This window comes from Paroedura picta, chromosome 5, assembly GCF_049243985.1.
Source record: "Paroedura picta isolate Pp20150507F chromosome 5, Ppicta_v3.0, whole genome shotgun sequence".
In the NCBI taxonomy this organism is placed as follows: domain Eukaryota; kingdom Metazoa; phylum Chordata; class Lepidosauria; order Squamata; family Gekkonidae; genus Paroedura; species Paroedura picta.
Window position 1 is genome coordinate 78,018,047 of NC_135373.1, and position 9,886 is coordinate 78,027,932.

The window sequence follows — 9,886 nt, forward strand, 5'->3', positions numbered from 1 at the left end:
AGAAAACCACCCCCCACACACACACCGGGCCTCAGTAAAATTGTCAAGCGCTGAGTAGTCCCCGGTGATAAAAAGGTTGGGGACCACTGCCTTACATGACAGGGAATATTCCCTGTCATGTAAGGAGATCATAGTCTGATGAAGAATGCTTGCACTCGAAGGCTCACAGCCTGAATAAATCTTTGTTGGTCTTAAAGGTGTTACTTCAGAACAACATGGCTACCCATTTGTATCTATAATAATATGAAACCACCAATTACTTTTTTTGGGGGGGGGGTAGCAAATGGCCTAAATGAGGGGGATGGCTGCTGCTGGGGCATGGAAACTGCAGGAAGCTTGCCATATGGAATCCCCATATCCACTCCATGGTATCAGCAGCCATACCAGCACATAGGCTTCCCCACATAGATCCCATGTGCAAACCACCAAGATTTGCCTGCCAAACTGCCCATGAGTCTCAGTGGCTGAGGACATTTGATCGAGGTAAATATGCCCGCTGATACTGTTTCTGTATGCCTAGCTACCATCCTTGTATTCTTAAGCATCAGCATTTGATCTGCACTACTTTGTGTTAGCTCAGTTGCTACACTGATTTTAATGGGATTTACCTCCACAATTTAAGATCAAAGAGTAGCTTGTGGCTGTTAACCAAGTGCTTTTGAAGTAAACTTCATGGGAATCATGCTAAAGCATAGGGTTGAGGCCAGCAAAAAAACTCAATGAGCATCTACCCAGGCCTCCCTCTACCTCCTCCCACTCTCCCCTCTTCTGTCCCCCTTCTTTTCTTCTTAGATAGTAGAATTTTAATCTCTGTTTTTAATGTTTTAAATTACATTAAATTGATTACCGAAAGGATGTATATTTGTGAGTGCTGTGAACTGCCCTGAGGTGACAACTCAGGGGGGCAATGGTATAAGAATCTCAAAATAAATAAATATAAAGTAAATAATTGTCTTTTGTCCTGTCAAATACATAATTGGTTTATTACAGTATGACCTTTCATTAGCTAGTTACCACATTATCAGATTCATGTGTGTGTTCTCAGTTGGCAAATATATGTATAACTGTAGAGAGAGAAAAAATCTGAACAGTAGGATTAAAAGGCAATGGAATGTAATAGAAGAAGAGTTGGCTTTTTAACCTGCCTTTCACTGCCCCAAAGAGTCTCAAAGCAGCTTGCAGTTGCCTTCCCTTCCTCTCCCCACAACAGACACCCTGTAAGGTGGGTGAGGCTGAGAGAGCTCTGACATGACTGCTCAGTCAGAACAACACTATCAAGAGCTGTGATGAGACCAAGGTCACCCAACTGCCTGCGCGTGAAAGAGGACTGGGGAATCAAGCCTGGTTTGCCAGATTAGAAAACATTGCTCCTAACCACTCCACTATACTATCTCTCTGTACAGAAGACTTTTACATACAGAACCAGATTTTTGAGTTAAAAACAAAATGCTCAGAATAGGAGACTAAAAACAGCATATAATTTGTCTTCCTTGGTCCATTTTTTAAAATAAAAAAAAAACTCATGTCTTGTTATTCCCCCCCCCCCCCTTTGGCAGGCATTGTTTTCTCTCTCCCTGTAAATGGCCATGAATTGCAGCCATATTGGCCTCTGTCAAGACATTGTAGTAGTGCTGCATTACAGTTGTCAAGGCAACTGCTGCTCAAGATTTCTTTTCTTTTGTCGACTCCCAAATAAGTTGCCAGAGACTGCAGATGCCTAAATTTAACTGAACTATGATGCACAGGAATTATTTATCAAAAGAAAGCCATAGCACTTCGAAGGGCAAACTCAGCCATGTCAAACATAGCTAGCTCCGTTTAAGGGTAAATTCACATGAGAGCTGGTTCACATAGAAGCCAGTAAATGCAAATCTTTCCCAGTTAGATTTTAATGCACAACAGTAAACAAGGATATGCGAAAAGCTGAGGGATTTCATGTGATAGCTCTTAATTATTCTTTGTATCATGACCCTGTTTATACAATCAATTGGTGTACATTGAATACAATGTGACTGAGCTGGATTATGCCCTCTTCATTTTTAAAATTGTATTTTTTAAAGGTACATTTTATTCCCAATTGGGGGTGGGGGAGAAAACGTGAAAAATAAATAAGCCGGAGTTCACGTTTCCCCATCACATTCTTCCTTCCAGGCATGCCACGAACAATGGGAAATAGGTTCAACAGATGAACATATCATATTCAACAGCTGTAATTGCCTATGAGCCAAGTCTCTGATTTGGTAAACAGCTTTGCAGCGATGATGGATGAGTTTCATTACCATCTACTTTGCTTTTGCATCTCTGCATGAGGTGAAATTGATTGTCCCCCAGGGTCATGTATTAGGTAATTAATGGATTAGGTAATTAACCATGCAACCATAAACAGAGTAACACCCTTCTAAGCAAACTGATTTAGGGGGGCATAATTCTACTTAAGTTTGCAATGTAAATGAGATGAGGCATTATGACTATGACTATTATTTATTTATTTAACAACTACAACTATCATAAGGCTGTATAAATACATGTATTTGTGAAATAATCCCAGTGATAACATGGATTTAAACAAATGCAAATGATAAACTGATTTAAATATAGCTGATTGGATAGCTCTCTATTTATTTAAGCAGTTGGTTGCCAAATGGCAAAAAGTGAGGAACAGGCAACTAGTACTAAGAGAATGTCCTTGCATGAAATATTGCTGATTGCTCTGAACTTCATGGTAGTGTTTGAATATGCAAAGGGTAATTCAGTAAACTTGCCCAAATGGCTGCTGAACGGCTAAAGAGTCTGTCAAAAATTGGTTCCTTGCTTACAACTGGCTTACAACTGGCAAACAGAACATGAGCCCAACTGGCAATTTTCAAGCATCCCGAGTTCCTTTCAAGGCCACCCCTGGAGCACTATCTGCTTCTGTTTTACAGAAGATTATTTTATTATACCTATGGGTTTGCCTTATTTGTGTGCATGCACATGCCAGGAGCTTTGTAAGTACCCAGACTGTACCCCCAAAACTCCAGGACATTTCCAACCTGGAGCTGGCAACTCTAGCAAGGCCCAACCCTGATGAGCTCTCTCTCAGAGGTCAAAATAGGGCTGAAAAGGGCTTGCTCTCCCTACCTTTTTACTGACAGACACTAAAGCTTGTAATACTGTGGCAGCCTAGCAACGACCATTGAAAGAATCTGTTGCTTAAAGCTACAGATGCTCCTTTTATAATACACACAGTGTATTTATTAGATTTCACAATTTTCTACAAACCTATGGTCCTTTTCAGGTTCATAGAAATTTCTGTCTTGCCTGTTCAGAGCTCTAGTCTTGACTTCACTGTGAGAATATAAGATATATTTACATGGGCTACTCACTGTATGGAGCATAGGGCTATCACCGGCCCATGAGTGAATGGGACCTCTCCGTTAAGGCGCATTGTCAGGTGCTGAAGGACCATCATTACATGTGAGCTACTGCTACTGGGCCCTATTTATGGGTTTATCTGTGGCATCTGATTGGCCACTGCTGAAAATATTGGCTTGGGCTACGTTTATGTTTTAAAGCACTTTTAAAAATCAGTGGGCATTTCCACACATTGAAAAAAATAGCATTACACCAGCAAAATGTTAAAAAATAAATGTGCCTCCAGCCATTCCTCACCTTCTGGCTCTCTCGCTTTCATTAACCACCTTCTCACACTTCTTAGTACTCTGCATACCTTCTTGAAATGGCAGAAGAGAGCAACACACTTTACACGCAACTCTCCTCTGCCTGTCAGTCAAGCCAGACAGCCAGTCACCTTTCTTCAAGTTTTAAAGGACCTGCGATGGCAGCTAATTTTTTTTTAAAGTAAAACTTATCCATTGAAACACCTATGCATCTAATCATAGATGCATAGTGCTTCTTATAATGCCACCCCTTAGGGAATCATGAGCCTTGAATCTTTTAAAAATTAATCTCATTCCTGATTTGGGAGGGAGGGCTTTAGAGTGGCATGTTTTGTGTTTTAACTGGGGGGTGGAGTTGTTTTTTACTTTGCCTGCATGATTGACTATTTGTTGCTCCAGGAAGTTTGCTTAAAAAAAAAACCCGTCCCCAGGAGAAGGGAGGTTCAAGTGGGTGCGAGGGTGGGACATTGGAGGCAGAGACTCCACACATTTCCTTGGTGTGTGGCTTGCTGGTTGCTCTCCTCTAGCTTGTGCTTTTTAGTTGGGGGAAACCCACTTTGTGCGATTCCCCAGCTAGTGCTTTAAAATGGATGATGTAGCTACTGGTTTGCTGCTGGAACGCTGGATGATGGTGACGTTGTACAAGAAATATGGCATCTGCATAAAGTATTTCACTATATTTATCAGATGCGGAATGGCCCAGTGTATTCTTGAGGCTGGGACTTGTGCAAAGTGGTTCTTATATCAACCAATTCTACAGTCATCTGGATGTGCATTTTGTTTAGTTGACCAGGCTCAGAAAAGAAAATGTATGATAAGCTTGGGCATTTATCAAGAAGTCAATGCAAGACTTAGTGGTTCCTTCTTGCATGCACAATAGCTTGCTGGTATTATCTGCTATAGAAAATCTGTGGACATCTTCCTAGGACCTTCACCTGCATTTACTTTTGTTCTTCCTTCTGTTGTGAGCAATTTTCCCATGTAGGGAGGGAAGCTGAAGAAACGGAGGCAGAAGAAAAGTCCTTTCAACCTTAGGTTATTCTCCTGTATATGTAGGAGGTGCCTGTACAGAGTGTATACACTTGTATACCTACACATGTCCAAATATATATATCTTGCCAGTGTTGGGTAGTATTTAAGAGTAGTGGCTTCCAATATGGCAAGCTGGGTTTGCTTTCCCACATCTCTACATGCAGCCAGCTAGGTGACCTTGATTTCTTTGTGGTACATCACAGTCCTGATAGTTCAGTGTATATTATGTTCTCACAGAGCAGTTCTGTCAGAGCTCCCTCAGCCATACCTACCTCACAGGGTGTCTGTTATGGAAAGAGGAAGGTAAGGCAATTGTAAGTTGCTTTGAGACTCCTTCAGGCAGGAGCCAACCAATTGCATTCAGGAATACAATGGGAGCTAGATTGGGGTAGGGGGTGGAAGAACTCTGCAGATAGGCTCTCCCTCCAAGACCTGGAAAGGCTACAGACAGCTGTTAGGGAACTCACCAGCAGGGGCAGCTCTCACGCAGCAGGGATCTGCAGCCTCCGAGTGTTAGAGGGAAGTGGAAGGAGAAGGGGGTGGTCAGGGGTGGGGGATGGAAGATGATTGGCTGGCCGCTGGACAGACAGGCAAGCCAGTTGGAGGAGGAGGCACTTGGGCAGAACAGCTGCACTAAGTGGGTGTTAAGCATTCAGCAGCCTTTAAGACATGAGACATGCTCCTCTCCCAAGGTCTTACCAGAAATATATTATGTGGAACAGATTATCCTCTTCCTAAGGATCTTCTGCCACAAGAATGAGATTTGGGTGGGGTGGTATTTCAAACTGCTGTAGGATGGGGGAGCCAGAAAAGTTGTTTTCTGTGATCAGAAGTCCTTTTAACTGTGGAAATGCTGTGTTAGATCCTGCACCTTATTTTATGCTCACATTTTAGTATTCTGTTCTTTATAGTAAATCTTAGGGGAAAGATTTTAGTGTTGGAAAAGTTCCTGTGACCGGAATTTTAAAAATGTACTCACATGGTTTTTAATTTTAGAAGAATGACTGGGATGGTGATGGCTTGATTTGTTCTTATTACAGGTGTACCCAGCAATTTAGTTCTTGTCAGTGTTGCAAATTAAAATCATTGCATGCTATTTAGCTGCCTTAGATGACATTAATGTGACCTTCTGTCACCTGGAGGTTGGAGCTTTATCAGAGACAGCTCCAGAAAGTATACCATCACTGGCACTATCTTAAGAGCCTTTGGCAGGAGGCTTCTGTAGTTTTATGTTCTTCCATATCAAAGTTAATATATTAAATGCTGCTTTTTATCACAGTTTGGGAGCTATCCCTTTAGCAAATCTTGTGTTAGTAAAATCAAAGATATGAACATTTATCTCACAATAGGAAGGTAAATGGAGGACCAATGTTGTGGGAAGGTACTTGGGAGACAAATGAAGCAAAAGCATAAAGCTACATGGAAAGCTGTAATGTAAAGATGTAAAGCTTGGAAATTTTATATTGGACTGTCCATCACTGATAGGTTTGGAATAACTTGCAGCTCTTTAGCAGTTGGGGGTGACTGTACTTCAGTTCAGAATAAGTCAAATGACTTGTTATTGCTCTTTCCCTATGCCTGCAGGAACCTCAGAGAAGGGGGGCGGTAGAAGGGGAAATAGTACAACCTAAGCTCCTCTGCAATCACTTGGCATAAACATAGGAATGTTTCTGTTTTGTGATTCCTTGTTGCTGAAGGATCAAAATGGAATGTGTATTTCTCACTGTTTTGGAAGTCTTCCTCCAGGAAGGCACAACACTGTTGTGATACAGAAAGAATAGTCCTTAGGATAAGTTCAGAAAGCAACCTTTCAATTAATATCCGTAGCTGTCCATTTGTATTATACCAAAGAAACATGCCATCTCAGACATTCAATGTGACCCTACATATGTTTATTCAGAAGTCCACTCTATTCAACAGGACTTGCTCTCAAGTAAGTATGAATACAATTACAGGCTTAGTTTAATTAATAGGAGACATTGAAACCCCTTCTACTTGCTGGGACTTCTAGTCGGTTCTCCTAACAAGCACATTGCTCTTTTACCTACCAAGCACTTACCAAATCAAAACATATTCAATGTACATCTAAAAATAACTCTATAGGCATCCATTCTGAGCATTTAAATAAGGAACACCTTCCAGTTCCCTTGTGTCTGCCACAGAGCCAACAAAAATTTATACAGCAAGACAATGTGCTTTTTTGCATTAGTTCATCACAAAGTAACAGCTCATGAAAAATAATCAGCAATACTAATTATAATCTGCTATATAAGCAGCCAAGTTAAATAAGATCTTACAAGATCACTCCCATCCATATAACATATATAACACACTTGGTTTTGCAGCATCTACTATCATAGTGACCATAAACAGATGATGGTTAATTATACGGGGGATTGTAGTACTTGTTCTTTTAATTATATTTTTAACCCCCCCTCCCACTTGCTGAAATAGCTAATGTAAAACTAACTGTATAACATTAACTGTATACTGGCAAATGTTAATAAAGATCATTCCTCCATATAATGGATATCCTCTGGAGAGCCATCACAGGCAGATCCTCGTAGTTCAGTGTATAAAACCAAAATAAATAATAAAAGTTCCACACATTCATGCACGAGGATGCTCTTGTGATGCCAATTGTATTAAACTGGTGAGGATTGCATTGTCGCTCAGTCAGTGGTTTTGTAACCACTGAGGTGGCAATGTTCTACTCCCACTGGCCTTCAAGCCGTACTGGTCACAGCAATGAGCTGGGGCGCTCCTCTCACCAACCTACAGTCACTTATTGCTCCCAAGCCTAGCTTCCCACCCTTGCATGGGGCAACCATTTGATCTCCAAATTTCAGAGGCCAGAGACTGTTGCTAAAGTGGTTGAACCGCTCCAGGCAGAAGCAGGGAAGGTCAACTGTCCTGACTCTAGAAGCAAAGTTTTGTGAAACAGGTGCCTTCTTTGCAACTTTCTATTATTCCTGCTGCCTTTTGTATAGTTTGTCTCTGGTGTTTACTTTTGTTGTGTTTCCTACTGGCTCCCACTGGGAAGGAGAAGCTATTTGGTTGGCTCAACAATAGAAGAGTGATGTAGAGCAGAAGGGGAAGAATTAATCTGTTAGAATGTCATAAACTGGAAGTCTGCTTTTCTTGCCTCCCAATAGAGGCAAGGCAATTCAATGAAAATAATGTGGGACCTTGCATGCGAGGATGAGAGAAAGAAGAAGAAAGCAGCAGCAGCAGCTTTATGTTTGAAGAGCTGTTCGTTTTGTGAATAAACATGGAAAGGAGAATTATAGGGATTCCCATACATAACTGATTTGTAGACTTGCAGAGGGGGATGCCACCACCCATCTCATGCTAGCCTCTCACTGCCTATATGATAAACACTTCCCTCTCTCCATGACTGCAAGTTTCTTTGTTTTTCTAATGCCATATGCTTTCAGGAAAAAATGGTAGGAACTCTGGAAAATAAGGAGGAGGAGGGCATGTACATGGTGGGATATGGGCAGGACCTTCAAAAGTGCAACAAACTGTGCAAACATCGCAAAAAAATTTTTCAGTTGCATTCCTTCCAGAAACAGTTTTGCAAAGAAGTTCTGAAAATTTGTGGGGAGAGGTTGGGTGGAAATTGGCAGAGCAAGGATGAAATGATTCAGTGTGTAAGGCCGTGTGTGTGGGAAACCAGTGCAGTTTATTCAACCTGATGTGACAGGATTATGCAGAAGAGAGGTAGGGGAAGCTCCCCTGCTTTTGAAATAATTTTGCGCTAGATGACTACTGAATGATTGATTTCTGAGAAAAGAAAGCACAAAAAAGGAAGAAAAAGGAGGAAAACCCCAGATGTTATTTTTAGCATGTCTTTTGATAAGAATGAAAAGACTATTTAGGAAACCAGAAACACCTCAGAAATTACAGGTAAAGTAGGACAGTATTCAGAATCTTTCAGCAGTGTGTGTTCTGGTCTTAAAAGCTCTCTCCTGATTTCTGTCCTGAGTATTGGTGAATTGTCTTTGAATAATATGCTGATTGAAAAGGCAGAGTAACATGACAGCGTACAGTTGTCAGTGAAATACAGGTAATTTTGGAAGCTCCATTTGTAGCTGAAAGCAAGAAGCCCTATGTAGACAAGCAATCCATGTCTTAGCTCAATGCCTAGAGGGAGAGTGGGCACAAGTGAATTTGTCTTGCCCCCAGCTCCATGGTTTTTCTTTGCTGTCAGTGCAGTGCAAAAATGCCGAGGAAGTGCCTACACATGGTCGCATCCCCAGGATCAGTGGCAAGGCCTTCCAAACATTGCTAATCAAGGGGAAGAGGGAGTGCATACAAGCACTTCAAGTGTGCATTCCCACCATACAGACAACTTGGCTACTGAATGGAGACAGGACTAACCTGTTTGTGCCTATTTTCCCTCCCCACATGGCGAGTCAGTTTGTGTTGGCAGTATTTGTGCAGGGCTGAAGTGCTTCCCACTTTACGACACACAACTGTGAATGTATCACAGTGCAGCCCAGTTATGTTAACTTCTTTTCCCTGTTGCCAGTTTTCCTAACAGTCTTTTGAAAACAGTCTCCACAAAAAAATCTTATCAGTTGTCAACAATTACTCTGCCTCGGGCAGGAAAAGGTTTTCAGTCTACCAAAAAAAAAAATCATTGGTCTTGACGGAGATATCATGATCTATGCCAGCGTGACCTGAGGATTAGGTCTGCTAAAGCCATGTGCCTGCAAGGTATGTCAGCCAGGCCTGTGAAAACTGCTGTTAAGCCTGCCTGCCATTATTTTTTAAAAAATATTAGCCAAATAATAAATGGCACCTATCATGTTTTTGCATTCCTCCATATTTTCTGTGATTGCATAACAGATAAAGAAGGAATATACTGAAGCTAATACTGTAGTGAGCTATAAAGACTTGTAGAAACTTAAGAACTATCCCCTCATGTCCTAACCAGCTTTCTTTCAGTCATTAATTATGGTGGTTAATTATGGTGGTTAACTTTGATTTTCTTTTATGATTTGTGCTTGTTTCAGTTTTATTTTGTGATTATTATGTTTTGGGTTAAAAAGTAAAATAGAAACTGCACTTTTCCCCCTGCTTCTTCCTTCATCTTCTTTCTATGGCTTATTCCCATTTCAGCTACCTTTCCTTTAATTCTTGTCTCCTCTTAGCTTTCCCCAAATGACATGCCTCCCATCAGCAAACAC